Source organism: Hyla sarda, unplaced genomic scaffold, assembly GCF_029499605.1.
Source record: "Hyla sarda isolate aHylSar1 unplaced genomic scaffold, aHylSar1.hap1 scaffold_784, whole genome shotgun sequence".
Classification (NCBI taxonomy): domain Eukaryota; kingdom Metazoa; phylum Chordata; class Amphibia; order Anura; family Hylidae; genus Hyla; species Hyla sarda.
The window spans coordinates 132,596-156,075 of record NW_026610808.1 but is presented as its reverse complement, the minus strand read 5'-3'; the positions used below and the strand labels follow the sequence as shown (position 1 = coordinate 156,075).

Genomic DNA, 23,480 nt, shown 5'->3' with positions numbered 1-23,480 from the left:
AGTGTATGGGAGGCTGGTTGGCTGCCAGCCTTCCTTCCATTCCTATGAGTAATGTGAGTGCTCATGAAGGGGACATGGTTGGGTCCACCCCTTTCCCGGTTATCCCCTCTAGGCCTTTTGGCTTAGATCAAGTGTAAAAAAAGAAAGGATCTTGCGACAGATCGCATCCTGAGGCACGTTTTTTTTTGTGTGAATACTTGCACTTGGGTGACTTGTGAGCACATACTGATACATACGTTCCCTATCTGGGGACCATAAATTAAATGGATTTTTGAGAAAGGGAGCTGATTTGGAAGCTTGCTTCTGTCGCCCTATGCATTGACCCGATGTGGCAGTATCTTCGGGTAGTGAACAGTGCACCACCCCATTCCAGTGTTAAACAAGAAAGATTCTCATTTAATCCTCCGTGGGTGAGAATTTGAGTTTGAGAATTGGAGACCAAAATGATGAGTTGCACTGACTGGTTTATGAACGTCTATTCATTTAGCGTTTTAATGACCATGTTTGCACACTGATTGGTGTAAAAAAATAAAATAAAACTAAATAATAATAATCTAGCACACCTGTGCAGGTTTGACATGACATGACAGGTAGCTGTCTTGTGGGTGGTGCTGAATCCTGTTAAATGACATGAGGGTCTCATGCCTATACACAAGGGTGTGTCATTGCTGTTGCTTGACCATGCATTGGTTTCTGTGGTCAGTGAATGATAAAAACAAAATTTACCATCCATTGATGGATGGGAAATCCGCCATGAGGCATTTGTTTTTAGAAACTGCTGCTCACAACCAATGTTGCAATGGAGTGTCTCCATCTGCTGGTGGTATTGGAAAGGCATTAGTGCTATGACAGGGTCTGAAGAAGAAGAAGAAGAAGAAGAAGAAGAAGACGGAAAAAAATATATATAAAAAGAAAAAGAGAGAGAGAGAGAGAGACTGACTTAGTGAGCGAGTGAGTGAGAGAGTGAGAGTGAGTGAGAGTGAATGAGTGAGTGAGTGATTGAGTGAGTGAGTGAGTGAGTGAGAACAAATGAGTTAAAGCAAGTGAGTGAGAGAGATCGAATGAATGAAAGTCTGAATGACAGAAAGAAAAAAGGATGAAGAAAGAAGCATGAAGAAAAAAAAATGTATATGGAGTTGCTGACATGAGTGCAATCTACAAAGCCGTTGAGGCTGATCCTCATGGGAGGATTATTGCACCAGGACCCTTAGCACTTTTAAAATGCCATTCAATGCCACGGGCTAGATGTAAACTGCAGATGACCATGTTGTGGTAGTTACCATGGATACCCAAGTGATGTGTGAGCTAACACATAGGCCCAACAGATTCCAAGAAGGCCAGAATCACCAGCGGCACCACCATCGATTGTCAGGTCACCCGGATTCAGCAAATACCAGAGTCCAAAATGATGCAGGTTTATACTGTTAATTTTCAGTTTATCGTTACAGTTGGTGTTATTCCATGTCGGAAGGGACGCAGCTACAGCCAGTGGGGTAACTAGAGACAGGCAGGCAGCTATGTGCAACAAAGGTAGGCGTGTTGTTTTCATATGCAGATCTGAAATATTGTCTTATATGCAAGAGGAGGAGTGATGGGGGTTCAGGCAAAAGCCAGGCTATGGATTGCATTGCTAAATGCTCCATCAGAGTGCAATGGTCGCCTGTCCTTTTTTTAAGTGATGATGTGGGTTTAGCCTGTGCTGTATGTATGTATGGGTGGCTGACTGCCACCCACCCAGAAAGTGTATGGGAGGCTGGTTGGCTGCCAGCCTTCCTTCCATTCCTATGAGTAATGTGAGTGCTCATGAAGGGGACATGGTTGGGTCCACCCCTTTCCCGGTTATCCCCTCTAGGCCTTTTGGCTTAGATCAAGTGTAAAAAAAGAAAGGATCTTGCGACAGATCGCATCCTGAGGCACGTTTTTTTTTGTGTGAATACTTGCACTTGGGTGACTTGTGAGCACATACTGATACATACGTTCCCTATCTGGGGACCATAAATTAAATGGATTTTTGAGAAAGGGAGCTGATTTGGAAGCTTGCTTCTGTCGCCCTATGCATTGACCCGATGTGGCAGTATCTTCGGGTAGTGAACAGTGCACCACCCCATTCCAGTGTTAAACAAGAAAGATTCTCATTTAATCCTCCGTGGGTGAGAATTTGAGTTTGAGAATTGGAGACCAAAATGATGAGTTGCACTGACTGGTTTATGAACGTCTATTCATTTAGCGTTTTAATGACCATGTTTGCACACTGATTGGTGTAAAAAAATAAAATAAAACTAAATAATAATAATCTAGCACACCTGTGCAGGTTTGACATGACATGACAGGTAGCTGTCTTGTGGGTGGTGCTGAATCCTGTTAAATGACATGAGGGTCTCATGCCTATACACAAGGGTGTGTCATTGCTGTTGCTTGACCATGCATTGGTTTCTGTGGTCAGTGAATGATAAAAACAAAATTTACCATCCATTGATGGATGGGAAATCCGCCATGAGGCATTTGTTTTTAGAAACTGCTGCTCACAACCAATGTTGCAATGGAGTGTCTCCATCTGCTGGTGGTATTGGAAAGGCATTAGTGCTATGACAGGGTCTGAAGAAGAAGAAGAAGAAGAAGAAGAAGAAGAAGAAGAAGAAGAAGACGGAAAAAAATATATATAAAAAGAAAAAGAGAGAGAGAGAGAGAGACTGACTTAGTGAGCGAGTGAGTGAGAGAGTGAGAGTGAGTGAGAGTGAATGAGTGAGTGAGTGATTGAGTGAGTGAGTAGAACAAATGAGTTAAAGCAAGTGAGTGAGAGAGATCGAATGAATGAAAGTCTGAATGACAGAAAGAAAAAAGGATGAAGAAAGAAGCATGAAGAAAAAAAAATGTATATGGAGTTGCTGACATGAGTGCAATCTACAAAGCCGTTGAGGCTGATCCTCATGGGAGGATTATTGCACCAGGACCCTTAGCACTTTTAAAATGCCATTCAATGCCACGGGCTAGATGTAAACTGCAGATGACCATGTTGTGGTAGTTACCATGGATACCCAAGTGATGTGTGAGCTAACACATAGGCCCAACAGATTCCAAGAAGGCCAGAATCACCAGCGGCACCACCATCGATTGTCAGGTCACCCGGATTCAGCAAATACCAGAGTCCAAAATGATGCAGGTTTATACTGTTAATTTTCAGTTTATCGTTACAGTTGGTGTTATTCCATGTCGGAAGGGACGCAGCTACAGCCAGTGGGGTAACTAGAGACAGGCAGGCAGCTATGTGCAACAAAGGTAGGCGTGTTGTTTTCATATGCAGATCTGAAATATTGTCTTATATGCAAGAGGAGGAGTGATGGGGGTTCAGGCAAAAGCCAGGCTATGGATTGCATTGCTAAATGCTCCATCAGAGTGCAATGGTCGCCTGTCCTTTTTTTAAGTGATGATGTGGGTTTAGCCTGTGCTGTATGTATGTATGGGTGGCTGACTGCCACCCACCCAGAAAGTGTATGGGAGGCTGGTTGGCTGCCAGCCTTCCTTCCATTCCTATGAGTAATGTGAGTGCTCATGAAGGGGACATGGTTGGGTCCACCCCTTTCCCGGTTATCCCCTCTAGGCCTTTTGGCTTAGATCAAGTGTAAAAAAAGAAAGGATCTTGCGACAGATCGCATCCTGAGGCACGTTTTTTTTTGTGTGAATACTTGCACTTGGGTGACTTGTGAGCACATACTGATACATACGTTCCCTATCTGGGGACCATAAATTAAATGGATTTTTGAGAAAGGGAGCTGATTTGGAAGCTTGCTTCTGTCGCCCTATGCATTGACCCGATGTGGCAGTATCTTCGGGTAGTGAACAGTGCACCACCCCATTCCAGTGTTAAACAAGAAAGATTCTCATTTAATCCTCCGTGGGTGAGAATTTGAGTTTGAGAATTGGAGACCAAAATGATGAGTTGCACTGACTGGTTTATGAACGTCTATTCATTTAGCGTTTTAATGACCATGTTTGCACACTGATTGGTGTAAAAAAATAAAATAAAACTAAATAATAATAATCTAGCACACCTGTGCAGGTTTGACATGACATGACAGGTAGCTGTCTTGTGGGTGGTGCTGAATCCTGTTAAATGACATGAGGGTCTCATGCCTATACACAAGGGTGTGTCATTGCTGTTGCTTGACCATGCATTGGTTTCTGTGGTCAGTGAATGATAAAAACAAAATTTACCATCCATTGATGGATGGGAAATCCGCCATGAGGCATTTGTTTTTAGAAACTGCTGCTCACAACCAATGTTGCAATGGAGTGTCTCCATCTGCTGGTGGTATTGGAAAGGCATTAGTGCTATGACAGGGTCTGAAGAAGAAGAAGAAGAAGAAGAAGAAGAAGAAGACGGAAAAAAATATATATAAAAAGAAAAAGAGAGAGAGAGAGAGAGACTGACTTAGTGAGCGAGTGAGTGAGAGAGTGAGAGTGAGTGAGAGTGAATGAGTGAGTGAGTGATTGAGTGAGTGAGTGAGTGAGTGAGAACAAATGAGTTAAAGCAAGTGAGTGAGAGAGATCGAATGAATGAAAGTCTGAATGACAGAAAGAAAAAAGGATGAAGAAAGAAGCATGAAGAAAAAAAAATGTATATGGAGTTGCTGACATGAGTGCAATCTACAAAGCCGTTGAGGCTGATCCTCATGGGAGGATTATTGCACCAGGACCCTTAGCACTTTTAAAATGCCATTCAATGCCACGGGCTAGATGTAAACTGCAGATGACCATGTTGTGGTAGTTACCATGGATACCCAAGTGATGTGTGAGCTAACACATAGGCCCAACAGATTCCAAGAAGGCCAGAATCACCAGCGGCACCACCATCGATTGTCAGGTCACCCGGATTCAGCAAATACCAGAGTCCAAAATGATGCAGGTTTATACTGTTAATTTTCAGTTTATCGTTACAGTTGGTGTTATTCCATGTCGGAAGGGACGCAGCTACAGCCAGTGGGGTAACTAGAGACAGGCAGGCAGCTATGTGCAACAAAGGTAGGCGTGTTGTTTTCATATGCAGATCTGAAATATTGTCTTATATGCAAGAGGAGGAGTGATGGGGGTTCAGGCAAAAGCCAGGCTATGGATTGCATTGCTAAATGCTCCATCAGAGTGCAATGGTCGCCTGTCCTTTTTTTAAGTGATGATGTGGGTTTAGCCTGTGCTGTATGTATGTATGGGTGGCTGACTGCCACCCACCCAGAAAGTGTATGGGAGGCTGGTTGGCTGCCAGCCTTCCTTCCATTCCTATGAGTAATGTGAGTGCTCATGAAGGGGACATGGTTGGGTCCACCCCTTTCCCGGTTATCCCCTCTAGGCCTTTTGGCTTAGATCAAGTGTAAAAAAAGAAAGGATCTTGCGACAGATCGCATCCTGAGGCACGTTTTTTTTTGTGTGAATACTTGCACTTGGGTGACTTGTGAGCACATACTGATACATACGTTCCCTATCTGGGGACCATAAATTAAATGGATTTTTGAGAAAGGGAGCTGATTTGGAAGCTTGCTTCTGTCGCCCTATGCATTGACCCGATGTGGCAGTATCTTCGGGTAGTGAACAGTGCACCACCCCATTCCAGTGTTAAACAAGAAAGATTCTCATTTAATCCTCCGTGGGTGAGAATTTGAGTTTGAGAATTGGAGACCAAAATGATGAGTTGCACTGACTGGTTTATGAACGTCTATTCATTTAGCGTTTTAATGACCATGTTTGCACACTGATTGGTGTAAAAAAATAAAATAAAACTAAATAATAATAATCTAGCACACCTGTGCAGGTTTGACATGACATGACAGGTAGCTGTCTTGTGGGTGGTGCTGAATCCTGTTAAATGACATGAGGGTCTCATGCCTATACACAAGGGTGTGTCATTGCTGTTGCTTGACCATGCATTGGTTTCTGTGGTCAGTGAATGATAAAAACAAAATTTACCATCCATTGATGGATGGGAAATCCGCCATGAGGCATTTGTTTTTAGAAACTGCTGCTCACAACCAATGTTGCAATGGAGTGTCTCCATCTGCTGGTGGTATTGGAAAGGCATTAGTGCTATGACAGGGTCTGAAGAAGAAGAAGAAGAAGAAGAAGAAGAAGAAGAAGACGGAAAAAAATATATATAAAAAGAAAAAGAGAGAGAGAGAGAGAGACTGACTTAGTGAGCGAGTGAGTGAGAGAGTGAGAGTGAGTGAGAGTGAATGAGTGAGTGAGTGATTGAGTGAGTGAGTGAGTGAGTGAGTGAGAACAAATGAGTTAAAGCAAGTGAGTGAGAGAGATCGAATGAATGAAAGTCTGAATGACAGAAAGAAAAAAGGATGAAGAAAGAAGCATGAAGAAAAAAAAATGTATATGGAGTTGCTGACATGAGTGCAATCTACAAAGCCGTTGAGGCTGATCCTCATGGGAGGATTATTGCACCAGGACCCTTAGCACTTTTAAAATGCCATTCAATGCCACGGGCTAGATGTAAACTGCAGATGACCATGTTGTGGTAGTTACCATGGATACCCAAGTGATGTGTGAGCTAACACATAGGCCCAACAGATTCCAAGAAGGCCAGAATCACCAGCGGCACCACCATCGATTGTCAGGTCACCCGGATTCAGCAAATACCAGAGTCCAAAATGATGCAGGTTTATACTGTTAATTTTCAGTTTATCGTTACAGTTGGTGTTATTCCATGTCGGAAGGGACGCAGCTACAGCCAGTGGGGTAACTAGAGACAGGCAGGCAGCTATGTGCAACAAAGGTAGGCGTGTTGTTTTCATATGCAGATCTGAAATATTGTCTTATATGCAAGAGGAGGAGTGATGGGGGTTCAGGCAAAAGCCAGGCTATGGATTGCATTGCTAAATGCTCCATCAGAGTGCAATGGTCGCCTGTCCTTTTTTTAAGTGATGATGTGGGTTTAGCCTGTGCTGTATGTATGTATGGGTGGCTGACTGCCACCCACCCAGAAAGTGTATGGGAGGCTGGTTGGCTGCCAGCCTTCCTTCCATTCCTATGAGTAATGTGAGTGCTCATGAAGGGGACATGGTTGGGTCCACCCCTTTCCCGGTTATCCCCTCTAGGCCTTTTGGCTTAGATCAAGTGTAAAAAAAGAAAGGATCTTGCGACAGATCGCATCCTGAGGCACGTTTTTTTTTGTGTGAATACTTGCACTTGGGTGACTTGTGAGCACATACTGATACATACGTTCCCTATCTGGGGACCATAAATTAAATGGATTTTTGAGAAAGGGAGCTGATTTGGAAGCTTGCTTCTGTCGCCCTATGCATTGACCCGATGTGGCAGTATCTTCGGGTAGTGAACAGTGCACCACCCCATTCCAGTGTTAAACAAGAAAGATTCTCATTTAATCCTCCGTGGGTGAGAATTTGAGTTTGAGAATTGGAGACCAAAATGATGAGTTGCACTGACTGGTTTATGAACGTCTATTCATTTAGCGTTTTAATGACCATGTTTGCACACTGATTGGTGTAAAAAAATAAAATAAAACTAAATAATAATAATCTAGCACACCTGTGCAGGTTTGACATGACATGACAGGTAGCTGTCTTGTGGGTGGTGCTGAATCCTGTTAAATGACATGAGGGTCTCATGCCTATACACAAGGGTGTGTCATTGCTGTTGCTTGACCATGCATTGGTTTCTGTGGTCAGTGAATGATAAAAACAAAATTTACCATCCATTGATGGATGGGAAATCCGCCATGAGGCATTTGTTTTTAGAAACTGCTGCTCACAACCAATGTTGCAATGGAGTGTCTCCATCTGCTGGTGGTATTGGAAAGGCATTAGTGCTATGACAGGGTCTGAAGAAGAAGAAGAAGAAGAAGAAGAAGAAGAAGAAGACGGAAAAAAATATATATAAAAAGAAAAAGAGAGAGAGAGAGAGAGACTGACTTAGTGAGCGAGTGAGTGAGAGAGTGAGAGTGAGTGAGAGTGAATGAGTGAGTGAGTGATTGAGTGAGTGAGTGAGTGAGAACAAATGAGTTAAAGCAAGTGAGTGAGAGAGATCGAATGAATGAAAGTCTGAATGACAGAAAGAAAAAAGGATGAAGAAAGAAGCATGAAGAAAAAAAAATGTATATGGAGTTGCTGACATGAGTGCAATCTACAAAGCCGTTGAGGCTGATCCTCATGGGAGGATTATTGCACCAGGACCCTTAGCACTTTTAAAATGCCATTCAATGCCACGGGCTAGATGTAAACTGCAGATGACCATGTTGTGGTAGTTACCATGGATACCCAAGTGATGTGTGAGCTAACACATAGGCCCAACAGATTCCAAGAAGGCCAGAATCACCAGCGGCACCACCATCGATTGTCAGGTCACCCGGATTCAGCAAATACCAGAGTCCAAAATGATGCAGGTTTATACTGTTAATTTTCAGTTTATCGTTACAGTTGGTGTTATTCCATGTCGGAAGGGACGCAGCTACAGCCAGTGGGGTAACTAGAGACAGGCAGGCAGCTATGTGCAACAAAGGTAGGCGTGTTGTTTTCATATGCAGATCTGAAATATTGTCTTATATGCAAGAGGAGGAGTGATGGGGGTTCAGGCAAAAGCCAGGCTATGGATTGCATTGCTAAATGCTCCATCAGAGTGCAATGGTCGCCTGTCCTTTTTTTAAGTGATGATGTGGGTTTAGCCTGTGCTGTATGTATGTATGGGTGGCTGACTGCCACCCACCCAGAAAGTGTATGGGAGGCTGGTTGGCTGCCAGCCTTCCTTCCATTCCTATGAGTAATGTGAGTGCTCATGAAGGGGACATGGTTGGGTCCACCCCTTTCCCGGTTATCCCCTCTAGGCCTTTTGGCTTAGATCAAGTGTAAAAAAAGAAAGGATCTTGCGACAGATCGCATCCTGAGGCACGTTTTTTTTTGTGTGAATACTTGCACTTGGGTGACTTGTGAGCACATACTGATACATACGTTCCCTATCTGGGGACCATAAATTAAATGGATTTTTGAGAAAGGGAGCTGATTTGGAAGCTTGCTTCTGTCGCCCTATGCATTGACCCGATGTGGCAGTATCTTCGGGTAGTGAACAGTGCACCACCCCATTCCAGTGTTAAACAAGAAAGATTCTCATTTAATCCTCCGTGGGTGAGAATTTGAGTTTGAGAATTGGAGACCAAAATGATGAGTTGCACTGACTGGTTTATGAACGTCTATTCATTTAGCGTTTTAATGACCATGTTTGCACACTGATTGGTGTAAAAAAATAAAATAAAACTAAATAATAATAATCTAGCACACCTGTGCAGGTTTGACATGACATGACAGGTAGCTGTCTTGTGGGTGGTGCTGAATCCTGTTAAATGACATGAGGGTCTCATGCCTATACACAAGGGTGTGTCATTGCTGTTGCTTGACCATGCATTGGTTTCTGTGGTCAGTGAATGATAAAAACAAAATTTACCATCCATTGATGGATGGGAAATCCGCCATGAGGCATTTGTTTTTAGAAACTGCTGCTCACAACCAATGTTGCAATGGAGTGTCTCCATCTGCTGGTGGTATTGGAAAGGCATTAGTGCTATGACAGGGTCTGAAGAAGAAGAAGAAGAAGAAGAAGAAGACGGAAAAAAATATATATAAAAAGAAAAAGAGAGAGAGAGAGAGAGACTGACTTAGTGAGCGAGTGAGTGAGAGAGTGAGAGTGAGTGAGAGTGAATGAGTGAGTGAGTGATTGAGTGAGTGAGTGAGTGAGTGAGAACAAATGAGTTAAAGCAAGTGAGTGAGAGAGATCGAATGAATGAAAGTCTGAATGACAGAAAGAAAAAAGGATGAAGAAAGAAGCATGAAGAAAAAAAAATGTATATGGAGTTGCTGACATGAGTGCAATCTACAAAGCCGTTGAGGCTGATCCTCATGGGAGGATTATTGCACCAGGACCCTTAGCACTTTTAAAATGCCATTCAATGCCACGGGCTAGATGTAAACTGCAGATGACCATGTTGTGGTAGTTACCATGGATACCCAAGTGATGTGTGAGCTAACACATAGGCCCAACAGATTCCAAGAAGGCCAGAATCACCAGCGGCACCACCATCGATTGTCAGGTCACCCGGATTCAGCAAATACCAGAGTCCAAAATGATGCAGGTTTATACTGTTAATTTTCAGTTTATCGTTACAGTTGGTGTTATTCCATGTCGGAAGGGACGCAGCTACAGCCAGTGGGGTAACTAGAGACAGGCAGGCAGCTATGTGCAACAAAGGTAGGCGTGTTGTTTTCATATGCAGATCTGAAATATTGTCTTATATGCAAGAGGAGGAGTGATGGGGGTTCAGGCAAAAGCCAGGCTATGGATTGCATTGCTAAATGCTCCATCAGAGTGCAATGGTCGCCTGTCCTTTTTTTAAGTGATGATGTGGGTTTAGCCTGTGCTGTATGTATGTATGGGTGGCTGACTGCCACCCACCCAGAAAGTGTATGGGAGGCTGGTTGGCTGCCAGCCTTCCTTCCATTCCTATGAGTAATGTGAGTGCTCATGAAGGGGACATGGTTGGGTCCACCCCTTTCCCGGTTATCCCCTCTAGGCCTTTTGGCTTAGATCAAGTGTAAAAAAAGAAAGGATCTTGCGACAGATCGCATCCTGAGGCACGTTTTTTTTTGTGTGAATACTTGCACTTGGGTGACTTGTGAGCACATACTGATACATACGTTCCCTATCTGGGGACCATAAATTAAATGGATTTTTGAGAAAGGGAGCTGATTTGGAAGCTTGCTTCTGTCGCCCTATGCATTGACCCGATGTGGCAGTATCTTCGGGTAGTGAACAGTGCACCACCCCATTCCAGTGTTAAACAAGAAAGATTCTCATTTAATCCTCCGTGGGTGAGAATTTGAGTTTGAGAATTGGAGACCAAAATGATGAGTTGCACTGACTGGTTTATGAACGTCTATTCATTTAGCGTTTTAATGACCATGTTTGCACACTGATTGGTGTAAAAAAATAAAATAAAACTAAATAATAATAATCTAGCACACCTGTGCAGGTTTGACATGACATGACAGGTAGCTGTCTTGTGGGTGGTGCTGAATCCTGTTAAATGACATGAGGGTCTCATGCCTATACACAAGGGTGTGTCATTGCTGTTGCTTGACCATGCATTGGTTTCTGTGGTCAGTGAATGATAAAAACAAAATTTACCATCCATTGATGGATGGGAAATCCGCCATGAGGCATTTGTTTTTAGAAACTGCTGCTCACAACCAATGTTGCAATGGAGTGTCTCCATCTGCTGGTGGTATTGGAAAGGCATTAGTGCTATGACAGGGTCTGAAGAAGAAGAAGAAGAAGAAGAAGAAGACGGAAAAAAATATATATAAAAAGAAAAAGAGAGAGAGAGAGAGAGACTGACTTAGTGAGCGAGTGAGTGAGAGAGTGAGAGTGAGTGAGAGTGAATGAGTGAGTGAGTGATTGAGTGAGTGAGTGAGTGAGTGAGAACAAATGAGTTAAAGCAAGTGAGTGAGAGAGATCGAATGAATGAAAGTCTGAATGACAGAAAGAAAAAAGGATGAAGAAAGAAGCATGAAGAAAAAAAAATGTATATGGAGTTGCTGACATGAGTGCAATCTACAAAGCCGTTGAGGCTGATCCTCATGGGAGGATTATTGCACCAGGACCCTTAGCACTTTTAAAATGCCATTCAATGCCACGGGCTAGATGTAAACTGCAGATGACCATGTTGTGGTAGTTACCATGGATACCCAAGTGATGTGTGAGCTAACACATAGGCCCAACAGATTCCAAGAAGGCCAGAATCACCAGCGGCACCACCATCGATTGTCAGGTCACCCGGATTCAGCAAATACCAGAGTCCAAAATGATGCAGATTTATACTGTTAATTTTCAGTTTATCGTTACAGTTGGTGTTATTCCATGTCGGAAGGGACGCAGCTACAGCCAGTGGGGTAACTAGAGACAGGCAGGCAGCTATGTGCAACAAAGGTAGGCGTGTTGTTTTCATATGCAGATCTGAAATATTGTCTTATATGCAAGAGGAGGAGTGATGGGGGTTCAGGCAAAAGCCAGGCTATGGATTGCATTGCTAAATGCTCCATCAGAGTGCAATGGTCGACTGTCCTTTTTTTAAGTGATGATGTGGGTTTAGCCTGTGCTGTATGTATGTATGGGTGGCTGACTGCCACCCACCCAGAAAGTGTATGGGAGGCTGGTTGGCTGCCAGCCTTCCTTCCATTCCTATGAGTAATGTGAGTGCTCATGAAGGGGACATGGTTGGGTCCACCCCTTTCCCGGTTATCCCCTCTAGGCCTTTTGGCTTAGATCAAGTGTAAAAAAAGAAAGGATCTTGCGACAGATCGCATCCTGAGGCACGTTTTTTTTTGTGTGAATACTTGCACTTGGGTGACTTGTGAGCACATACTGATACATACGTTCCCTATCTGGGGACCATAAATTAAATGGATTTTTGAGAAAGGGAGCTGATTTGGAAGCTTGCTTCTGTCGCCCTATGCATTGACCCGATGTGGCAGTATCTTCGGGTAGTGAACAGTGCACCACCCCATTCCAGTGTTAAACAAGAAGGATTCTCATTTAATCCTCCGTGGGTGAGAATTTGAGTTTGAGAATTGGAGACCAAAATGATGAGTTGCACTGACTGGTTTATGAACGTCTATTCATTTAGCGTTTTAATGACCATGTTTGCACACTGATTGGTGTAAAAAAATAAAATAAAACTAAATAATAATAATCTAGCACACCTGTGCAGGTTTGACATGACATGACAGGTAGCTGTCTTGTGGGTGGTGCTGAATCCTGTTAAATGACATGAGGGTCTCATGCCTATACACAAGGGTGTGTCATTGCTGTTGCTTGACCATGCATTGGTTTCTGTGGTCAGTGAATGATAAAAACAAAATTTACCATCCATTGATGGATGGGAAATCCGCCATGAGGCATTTGTTTTTAGAAACTGCTGCTCACAACCAATGTTGCAATGGAGTGTCTCCATCTGCTGGTGGTATTGGAAAGGCATTAGTGCTATGACAGGGTCTGAAGAAGAAGAAGAAGAAGAAGAAGAAGAAGAAGACGGAAAAAAATATATATAAAAAGAAAAAGAGAGAGAGAGAGAGAGACTGACTTAGTGAGCGAGTGAGTGAGAGAGTGAGTGAGAGTGAATGAGTGAGTGAGTGATTGAGTGAGTGAGTGAGTGAGTGAGTGAGAACAAATGAGTTAAAGCAAGTGAGTGAGAGAGATCGAATGAATGAAAGTCTGAATGACAGAAAGAAAAAAGGATGAAGAAAGAAGCATGAAGAAAAAAAAATGTATATGGAGTTGCTGACATGAGTGCAATCTACAAAGCCGTTGAGGCTGATCCTCATGGGAGGATTATTGCACCAGGACCCTTAGCACTTTTAAAATGCCATTCAATGCCACGGGCTAGATGTAAACTGCAGATGACCATGTTGTGGTAGTTACCATGGATACCCAAGTGATGTGTGAGCTAACACATAGGCCCAACAGATTCCAAGAAGGCCAGAATCACCAGCGGCACCACCATCGATTGTCAGGTCACCCGGATTCAGCAAATACCAGAGTCCAAAATGATGCAGGTTTATACTGTTAATTTTCAGTTTATCGTTACAGTTGGTGTTATTCCATGTCGGAAGGGACGCAGCTACAGCCAGTGGGGTAACTAGAGACAGGCAGGCAGCTATGTGCAACAAAGGTAGGCGTGTTGTTTTCATATGCAGATCTGAAATATTGTCTTATATGCAAGAGGAGGAGTGATGGGGGTTCAGGCAAAAGCCAGGCTATGGATTGCATTGCTAAATGCTCCATCAGAGTGCAATGGTCGCCTGTCCTTTTTTTAAGTGATGATGTGGGTTTAGCCTGTGCTGTATGTATGTATGGGTGGCTGACTGCCACCCACCCAGAAAGTCTATGGGAGGCTGGTTGGCTGCCAGCCTTCCTTCCATTCCTATGAGTAATGTGAGTGCTCATGAAGGGGACATGGTTGGGTCCACCCCTTTCCCGGTTATCCCCTCTAGGCCTTTTGGCTTAGATCAAGTGTAAAAAAAGAAAGGATCTTGCGACAGATCGCATCCTGAGGCACGTTTTTTTTTGTGTGAATACTTGCACTTGGGTGACTTGTGAGCACATACTGATACATACGTTCCCTATCTGGGGACCATAAATTAAATGGATTTTTGAGAAAGGGAGCTGATTTGGAAGCTTGCTTCTGTCGCCCTATGCATTGACCCGATGTGGCAGTATCTTCGGGTAGTGAACAGTGCACCACCCCATTCCAGTGTTAAACAAGAAAGATTCTCATTTAATCCTCCGTGGGTGAGAATTTGAGTTTGAGAATTGGAGACCAAAATGATGAGTTGCACTGACTGGTTTATGAACGTCTATTCATTTAGCGTTTTAATGACCATGTTTGCACACTGATTGGTGTAAAAAAATAAAATAAAACTAAATAATAATAATCTAGCACACCTGTGCAGGTTTGACATGACATGACAGGTAGCTGTCTTGTGGGTGGTGCTGAATCCTGTTAAATGACATGAGGGTCTCATGCCTATACACAAGGGTGTGTCATTGCTGTTGCTTGACCATGCATTGGTTTCTGTGGTCAGTGAATGATAAAAACAAAATTTACCATCCATTGATGGATGGGAAATCCGCCATGAGGCATTTGTTTTTAGAAACTGCTGCTCACAACCAATGTTGCAATGGAGTGTCTCCATCTGCTGGTGGTATTGGAAAGGCATTAGTGCTATGACAGGGTCTGAAGAAGAAGAAGAAGAAGAAGAAGAAGAAGAAGAAGACGGAAAAAAATATATATAAAAAGAAAAAGAGAGAGAGAGAGAGAGACTGACTTAGTGAGCGAGTGAGTGAGAGAGTGAGAGTGAGTGAGAGTGAATGAGTGAGTGAGTGATTGAGTGAGTGAGTGAGTGAGTGAGTGAGAACAAATGAGTTAAAGCAAGTGAGTGAGAGAGATCGAATGAATGAAAGTCTGAATGACAGAAAGAAAAAAGGATGAAGAAAGAAGCATGAAGAAAAAAAAATGTATATGGAGTTGCTGACATGAGTGCAATCTACAAAGCCGTTGAGGCTGATCCTCATGGGAGGATTATTGCACCAGGACCCTTAGCACTTTTAAAATGCCATTCAATGCCACGGGCTAGATGTAAACTGCAGATGACCATGTTGTGGTAGTTACCATGGATACCCAAGTGATGTGTGAGCTAACACATAGGCCCAACAGATTCCAAGAAGGCCAGAATCACCAGCGGCACCACCATCGATTGTCAGGTCACCCGGATTCAGCAAATACCAGAGTCCAAAATGATGCAGGTTTATACTGTTAATTTTCAGTTTATCGTTACAGTTGGTGTTATTCCATGTCGGAAGGGACGCAGCTACAGCCAGTGGGGTAACTAGAGACAGGCAGGCAGCTATGTGCAACAAAGGTAGGCGTGTTGTTTTCATATGCAGATCTGAAATATTGTCTTATATGCAAGAGGAGGAGTGATGGGGGTTCAGGCAAAAGCCAGGCTATGGATTGCATTGCTAAATGCTCCATCAGAGTGCAATGGTCGCCTGTCCTTTTTTTAAGTGATGATGTGGGTTTAGCCTGTGCTGTATGTATGTATGGGTGGCTGACTGCCACCCACCCAGAAAGTGTATGGGAGGCTGGTTGGCTGCCAGCCTTCCTTCCATTCCTATGAGTAATGTGAGTGCTCATGAAGGGGACATGGTTGGGTCCACCCCTTTCCCGGTTATCCCCTCTAGGCCTTTTGGCTTAGATCAAGTGTAAAAAAAGAAAGGATCTTGCGACAGATCGCATCCTGAGGCACGTTTTTTTTTTGTGTGAATACTTGCACTTGGGTGACTTGTGAGCACATACTGATACATACGTTCCCTATCTGGGGACCATAAATTAAATGGATTTTTGAGAAAGGGAGCTGATTTGGAAGCTTGCTTCTGTCGCCCTATGCATTGACCCGATGTGGCAGTATCTTCGGGTAGTGAACAGTGCACCACCCCATTCCAGTGTTAAACAAGAAAGATTCTCATTTAATCCTCCGTGGGTGAGAATTTGAGTTTGAGAATTGGAGACCAAAATGATGAGTTGCACTGACTGGTTTATGAACGTCTATTCATTTAGCGTTTTAATGACCATGTTTGCACACTGATTGGTGTAAAAAAATAAAATAAAACTAAATAATAATAATCTAGCACACCTGTGCAGGTTTGACATGACATGACAGGTAGCTGTCTTGTGGGTGGTGCTGAATCCTGTTAAATGACATGAGGGTCTCATGCCTATACACAAGGGTGTGTCATTGCTGTTGCTTGACCATGCATTGGTTTCTGTGGTCAGTGAATGATAAAAACAAAATTTACCATCCATTGATGGATGGGAAATCCGCCATGAGGCATTTGTTTTTAGAAACTGCTGCTCACAACCAATGTTGCAATGGAGTGTCTCCATCTGCTGGTGGTATTGGAAAGGCATTAGTGCTATGACAGGGTCTGAAGAAGAAGAAGAAGAAGAAGAAGAAGACGGAAAAAAATATATATAAAAAGAAAAAGAGAGAGAGAGAGAGAGACTGACTTAGTGAGCGAGTGAGTGAGAGAGTGAGAGTGAGTGAGAGTGAATGAGTGAGTGAGTGATTGAGTGAGTGAGTGAGTGAGTGAGAACAAATGAGTTAAAGCAAGTGAGTGAGAGAGATCGAATGAATGAAAGTCTGAATGACAGAAAGAAAAAAGGATGAAGAAAGAAGCATGAAGAAAAAAAAATGTATATGGAGTTGCTGACATGAGTGCAATCTACAAAGCCGTTGAGGCTGATCCTCATGGGAGGATTATTGCACCAGGACCCTTAGCACTTTTAAAATGCCATTCAATGCCACGGGCTAGATGTAAACTGCAGATGACCATGTTGTGGTAGTTACCATGGATACCCAAGTGATGTGTGAGCTAACACATAGGCCCAACAGATTCCAAGAAGGCCAGAATCACCAGCGGCACCACCATCGATTGTCAGGTCACCCGGATTCAGCAAATACCAGAGTCCAAAATGATGCAGGTTTATACTGTTAATTTTCAGTTTATCGTTACAGTTGGTGTTATTCCATGTCGGAAGGGACGCAGCTACAGCCAGTGGGGTAACTAGAGACAGGCAGGCAGCTATGTGCAACAAAGGTAGGCGTGTTGTTTTCATATGCAGATCTGAAATATTGTCTTATATGCAAGAGGAGGAGTGATGGGGGTTCAGGCAAAAGCCAGGCTATGGATTGCATTGCTAAATGCTCCATCAGAGTGCAATGGTCGCCTGTCCTTTTTTTAAGTGATGATGTGGGTTTAGCCTGTGCTGTATGTATGTATGGGTGGCTGACTGCCACCCACCCAGAAAGTGTATGGGAGGCTGGTTGGCTGCCAGCCTTCCTTCCATTCCTATGAGTAATGTGAGTGCTCATGAAGGGGACATGGTTGGGTCCACCCCTTTCCCGGTTATCCCCTCTAGGCCTTTTGGCTTAGATCAAGTGTAAAAAAAGAAAGGATCTTGCGACAGATCGCATCCTGAGGCACGTTTTTTTTTGTGTGAATACTTGCACTTGGGTGACTTGTGAGCACATACTGATACATACGTTCCCTATCTGGGGACCATAAATTAAATGGATTTTTGAGAAAGGGAGCTGATTTGGAAGCTTGCTTCTGTCGCCCTATGCATTGACCCGATGTGGCAGTATCTTCGGGTAGTGAACAGTGCACCACCCCATTCCAGTGTTAAACAAGAAAGATTCTCATTTAATCCTCCGTGGGTGAGAATTTGAGTTTGAGAATTGGAGACCAAAATGATGAGTTGCACTGACTGGTTTATGAACGTCTATTCATTTAGCGTTTTAATGACCATGTTTGCACACTGATTGGTGTAAAAAAATAAAATAAAACTAAATAATAATAATCTAGCACACCTGTGCAGGTTTGACATGACATGACAGGTAGCTGTCTTGTGGGTGGTGCTGAATCCTGTTAAATGACATGAGGGTCTCATGCCTATACACAAGGGTGTGTCATTGCTGTTGCTTGACCATGCATTGGTTTCTGTGGTCAGTGAATGATAAAAACAAAATTTACCATCCATTGATGGATGGGAAATCCGCCATGAGGCATTTGTTTTTAGAAACTGCTGCTCACAACCAATGTTGCAATGGAGTGTCTCCATCTGCTGGTGGTATTGGAAAGGCATTAGTGCTATGACAGGGTCTGAAGAAGAAGAAGAAGAAGAAGAAGAAGACGGAAAAAAATATATATAAAAAGAAAAAGAGAGAGAGAGAGAGAGAGACTGACTTAGTGAGCGAGTGAGTGAGAGAGTGAGAGTGAGTGAGAGTGAATGAGTGAGTGAGTGATTGAGTGAGTGAGTGAGTGAGTGAGAACAAATGAGTTAAAGCAAGTGAGTGAGAGAGATCGAATGAATGAAAGTCTGAATGACAGAAAGAAAAAAGGATGAAGAAAGAAGCATGAAGAAAAAAAAATGTATATGGAGTTGCTGACATGAGTGCAATCTACAAAGCCGTTGAGGCTGATCCTCATGGGAGGATTATTGCACCAGGACCCTTAGCACTTTTAAAATGCCATTCAATGCCACGGGCTAGATGTAAACTGCAGATGACCATGTTGTGGTAGTTACCATGGATACCCAAGTGATGTGTGAGCTAACACATAGGCCCAACAGATTCCAAGAAGGCCAGAATCACCAGCGGCACCACCATCGATTGTCAGGTCACCCGGATTCAGCAAATACCAGAGTCCAAAATGATGCAGGTTTATACTGTTAATTTTCAGTTTATCGTTACAGTTGGTGTTATTCCATGTCGGAAGGGACGCAGCTACAGCCAGTGGGGTAACTAGAGACAGGCAGGCAGCTATGTGCAACAAAGGTAGGCGTGTTGTTTTCATATGCAGATCTGAAATATTGTCTTATATGCAAGAGGAGGAGTGATGGGGGTTCAGGCAAAAGCCAGGCTATGGATTGCATTGCTAAATGCTCCATCAGAGTGCAATGGTCGCCTGTCCTTTTTTTAAGTGATGATGTGGGTTTAGCCTGTGCTGTATGTATGTATGGGTGGCTGACTGCCACCCACCCAGAAAGTGTATGGGAGGCTGGTTGGCTGCCAGCCTTCCTTCCATTCCTATGAGTAATGTGAGTGCTCATGAAGGGGACATGGTTGGGTCCACCCCTTTCCCGGTTATCCCCTCTAGGCCTTTTGGCTTAGATCAAGTGTAAAAAAAGAAAGGATCTTGCGACAGATCGCATCCTGAGGCACGTTTTTTTTTGTGTGAATACTTGCACTTGGGTGACTTGTGAGCACATACTGATACATACGTTCCCTCTCTGGGGACCATAAATTAAATGGATTTTTGAGAAAGGGAGCTGATTTGGAAGCTTGCTTCTGTCGCCCTATGCATTGACCCGATGTGGCAGTATCTTCGGGTAGTGAACAGTGCACCACCCCATTCCAGTGTTAAACAAGAAAGATTCTCATTTAATCCTCCGTGGGTGAGAATTTGAGTTTGAGAATTGGAGACCAAAATGATGAGTTGCACTGACTGGTTTATGAACGTCTATTCATTTAGCGTTTTAATGACCATGTTTGCACACTGATTGGTGTAAAAAAATAAAATAAAACTAAATAATAATAATCTAGCACACCTGTGCAGGTTTGACATGACATGACAGGTAGCTGTCTTGTGGGTGGTGCTGAATCCTGTTAAATGACATGAGGGTCTCATGCCTATACACAAGGGTGTGTCATTGCTGTTGCTTGACCATGCATTGGTTTCTGTGGTCAGTGAATGATAAAAACAAAATTTACCATCCATTGATGGATGGGAAATCCGCCATGAGGCATTTGTTTTTAGAAACTGCTGCTCACAACCAATGTTGCAATGGAGTGTCTCCATCTGCTGGTGGTATTGGAAAGGCATTAGTGCTATGACAGGGTCTGAAGAAGAAGAAGAAGAAGAAGAAGAAGAAGAAGACGGAAAAAAATATATATAAAAAGAAAAAGAGAGAGAGAGAGAGAGACTGACTTAGTGAGCGAGTGAGTGAGAGAGTGAGAGTGAGTGAGAGTGAATGAGTGAGTGAGTGATTGAGTGAGTGAGTGAGTGAGTGAGAACAAATGAGTTAAAGCAAGTGAGTGAGAGAGATCGAATGAATGAAAGTCTGAATGACAGAAAGAAAAAAGGATGAAGAAAGAAGCATGAAGAAAAAAAAATGTATATGGAGTTGCTGACATGAGTGCAATCTACAAAGCCGTTGAGGCTGATCCTCATGGGAGGATTATTGCACCAGGACCCTTAGCACTTTTAAAATGCCATTCAATGCCACGGGCTAGATGTAAACTGCAGATGACCATGTTGTGGTAGTTACCATGGATACCCAAGTGATGTGTGAGCTAACACATAGGCCCAACAGATTCCAAGAAGGCCAGAATCACCAGCGGCACCACCATCGATTGTCAGGTCACCCGGATTCAGCAAATACCAGAGTCCAAAATGATGCAGGTTTATACTGTTAATTTTCAGTTTATCGTTACAGTTGGTGTTATTCCATGTCGGAAGGGACGCAGCTACAGCCAGTGGGGTAACTAGAGACAGGCAGGCAGCTATGTGCAACAAAGGTAGGCGTGTTGTTTTCATATGCAGATCTGAAATATTGTCTTATATGCAAGAGGAGGAGTGATGGGGGTTCAGGCAAAAGCCAGGCTATGGATTGCATTGCTAAATGCTCCATCAGAGTGCAATGGTCGCCTGTCCTTTTTTTAAGTGATGATGTGGGTTTAGCCTGTGCTGTATGTATGTATGGGTGGCTGACTGCCACCCACCCAGAAAGTGTATGGGAGGCTGGTTGGCTGCCAGCCTTCCTTCCATTCCTATGAGTAATGTGAGTGCTCATGAAGGGGACATGGTTGGGTCCACCCCTTTCCCGGTTATCCCCTCTAGGCCTTTTGGCTTAGATCAAGTGTAAAAAAAGAAAGGATCTTGCGACAGATCGCATCCTGAGGCACGTTTTTTTTTGTGTGAATACTTGCACTTGGGTGACTTGTGAGCACATACTGATACATACGTTCCCTATCTGGGGACCATAAATTAAATGGATTTTTGAGAAAGGGAGCTGATTTGGAAGCTTGCTTCTGTCGCCCTATGCATTGACCCGATGTGGCAGTATCTTCGGGTAGTGAACAGTGCACCACCCCATTCCAGTGTTAAACAAGAAAGATTCTCATTTAATCCTCCGTGGGTGAGAATTTGAGTTTGAGAATTGGAGACCAAAATGATGAGTTGCACTGACTGGTTTATGAACGTCTATTCATTTAGCGTTTTAATGACCATGTTTGCACACTGATTGGTGTAAAAAAATAAAATAAAACTAAATAATAATAATCTAGCACACCTGTGCAGGTTTGACATGACATGACAGGTAGCTGTCTTGTGGGTGGTGCTGAATCCTGTTAAATGACATGAGGGTCTCATGCCTATACACAAGGGTGTGTCATTGCTGTTGCTTGACCATGCATTGGTTTCTGTGGTCAGTGAATGATAAAAACAAAATTTACCATCCATTGATGGATGGGAAATCCGCCATGAGGCATTTGTTTTTAGAAACTGCTGCTCACAACCAATGTTGCAATGGAGTGTCTCCATCTGCTGGTGGTATTGGAAAGGCATTAGTGCTATGACAGGGTCTGAAGAAGAAGAAGAAGAAGAAGAAGAAGACGGAAAAAAATATATATAAAAAGAAAAAGAGAGAGAGAGAGAGAGACTGACTTAGTGAGCGAGTGAGTGAGAGAGTGAGAGTGAGTGAGAGTGAATGAGTGAGTGATTGAGTGAGTGAGTGAGTGAGTGAGTGAGAACAAATGAGTTAAAGCAAGTGAGTGAGAGAGATCGAATGAATGAAAGTCTGAATGACAGAAAGAAAAAAGGATGAAGAAAGAAGCATGAAGAAAAAAAAATGTATATGGAGTTGCTGACATGAGTGCAATCTACAAAGCCGTTGAGGCTGATCCTCATGGGAGGATTATTGCACCAGGACCCTTAGCACTTTTAAAATGCCATTCAATGCCACGGGCTAGATGTAAACTGCAGATGACCATGTTGTGGTAGTTACCATGGATACCCAAGTGATGTGTGAGCTAACACATAGGCCCAACAGATTCCAAGAAGGCCAGAATCACCAGCGGCACCACCATCGATTGTCAGGTCACCCGGATTCAGCAAATACCAGAGTCCAAAATGATGCAGGTTTATACTGTTAATTTTCAGTTTATCGTTACAGTTGGTGTTATTCCATGTCGGAAGGGACGCAGCTACAGCCAGTGGGGTAACTAGAGACAGGCAGGCAGCTATGTGCAACAAAGGTAGGCGTGTTGTTTTCATATGCAGATCTGAAATATTGTCTTATATGCAAGAGGAGGAGTGATGGGGGTTCAGGCAAAAGCCAGGCTATGGATTGCATTGCTAAATGCTCCATCAGAGTGCAATGGTCGCCTGTCCTTTTTTTAAGTGATGATGTGGGTTTAGCCTGTGCTGTATGTATGTATGGGTGGCTGACTGCCACCCACCCAGAAAGTCTATGGGAGGCTGGTTGGCTGCCAGCCTTCCTTCCATTCCTATGAGTAATGTGAGTGCTCATGAAGGGGACATGGTTGGGTCCACCCCTTTCCCGGTTATCCCCTCTAGGCCTTTTGGCTTAGATCAAGTGTAAAAAAAGAAAGGATCTTGCGACAGATCGCATCCTGAGGCACGTTTTTTTTTTTGTGTGAATACTTGCACTTGGGTGACTTGTGAGCACATACTGATACATACGTTCCCTATCTGGGGACCATAAATTAAATGGATTTTTGAGAAAGGGAGCTGATTTGGAAGCTTGCTTCTGTCGCCCTATGCATTGACCCGATGTGGCAGTATCTTCGGGTAGTGAACAGTGCACCACCCCATTCCAGTGTTAAACAAGAAAGATTCTCATTTAATCCTCCGTGGGTGAGAATTTGAGTTTGAGAATTGGAGACCAAAATGATGAGTTGCACTGACTGGTTTATGAACGTCTATTCATTTAGCGTTTTAATGACCATGTTTGCACACTGATTGGTGTAAAAAAATAAAATAAAACTAAATAATAATAATCTAGCACACCTGTGCAGGTTTGACATGACATGACAGGTAGCTGTCTTGTGGGTGGTGCTGAATCCTGTTAAATGACATGAGGGTCTCATGCCTATACACAAGGGTGTGTCATTGCTGTTGCTTGACCATGCATTGGTTTCTGTGGTCAGTGAATGATAAAAACAAAATTTACCATCCATTGATGGATGGGAAATCCGCCATGAGGCATTTGTTTTTAGAAACTGCTGCTCACAACCAATGTTGCAATGGAGTGTCTCCATCTGCTGGTGGTATTGGAAAGG

General features: G+C 43.4%; 14 pseudogenes; all 14 read left to right on the top strand.

Moving 5' to 3' along the window:
- Nucleotides 1-101: 101 nt before the first annotated feature.
- Nucleotides 102-365, top strand: LOC130346313 (U2 spliceosomal RNA; annotated as a pseudogene).
- Nucleotides 366-1,841: 1,476 nt separating this feature from the next.
- On the top strand, nt 1,842-2,105 carry LOC130346312 (U2 spliceosomal RNA; annotated as a pseudogene).
- Nucleotides 2,106-3,587: 1,482 nt separating this feature from the next.
- On the top strand, nt 3,588-3,851 carry LOC130346311 (U2 spliceosomal RNA; annotated as a pseudogene).
- A 1,479-nt stretch (nt 3,852-5,330) lies between these two features.
- Nucleotides 5,331-5,594, top strand: LOC130346309 (U2 spliceosomal RNA; annotated as a pseudogene).
- Nucleotides 5,595-7,080: 1,486 nt separating this feature from the next.
- LOC130346308 (U2 spliceosomal RNA) lies at nt 7,081-7,344 on the top strand (annotated as a pseudogene).
- A 1,478-nt stretch (nt 7,345-8,822) lies between these two features.
- LOC130346307 (U2 spliceosomal RNA) lies at nt 8,823-9,086 on the top strand (annotated as a pseudogene).
- Nucleotides 9,087-10,559: 1,473 nt separating this feature from the next.
- On the top strand, nt 10,560-10,823 carry LOC130346306 (U2 spliceosomal RNA; annotated as a pseudogene).
- Nucleotides 10,824-12,296: 1,473 nt separating this feature from the next.
- Nucleotides 12,297-12,560, top strand: LOC130346305 (U2 spliceosomal RNA; annotated as a pseudogene).
- A 1,477-nt stretch (nt 12,561-14,037) lies between these two features.
- On the top strand, nt 14,038-14,301 carry LOC130346304 (U2 spliceosomal RNA; annotated as a pseudogene).
- A 1,486-nt stretch (nt 14,302-15,787) lies between these two features.
- LOC130346325 (U2 spliceosomal RNA) lies at nt 15,788-16,052 on the top strand (annotated as a pseudogene).
- A 1,473-nt stretch (nt 16,053-17,525) lies between these two features.
- LOC130346302 (U2 spliceosomal RNA) lies at nt 17,526-17,789 on the top strand (annotated as a pseudogene).
- A 1,475-nt stretch (nt 17,790-19,264) lies between these two features.
- On the top strand, nt 19,265-19,528 carry LOC130346338 (U2 spliceosomal RNA; annotated as a pseudogene).
- A 1,479-nt stretch (nt 19,529-21,007) lies between these two features.
- LOC130346301 (U2 spliceosomal RNA) lies at nt 21,008-21,271 on the top strand (annotated as a pseudogene).
- Nucleotides 21,272-22,744: 1,473 nt separating this feature from the next.
- Nucleotides 22,745-23,010, top strand: LOC130346328 (U2 spliceosomal RNA; annotated as a pseudogene).
- Nucleotides 23,011-23,480: the final 470 nt, after the last annotated feature.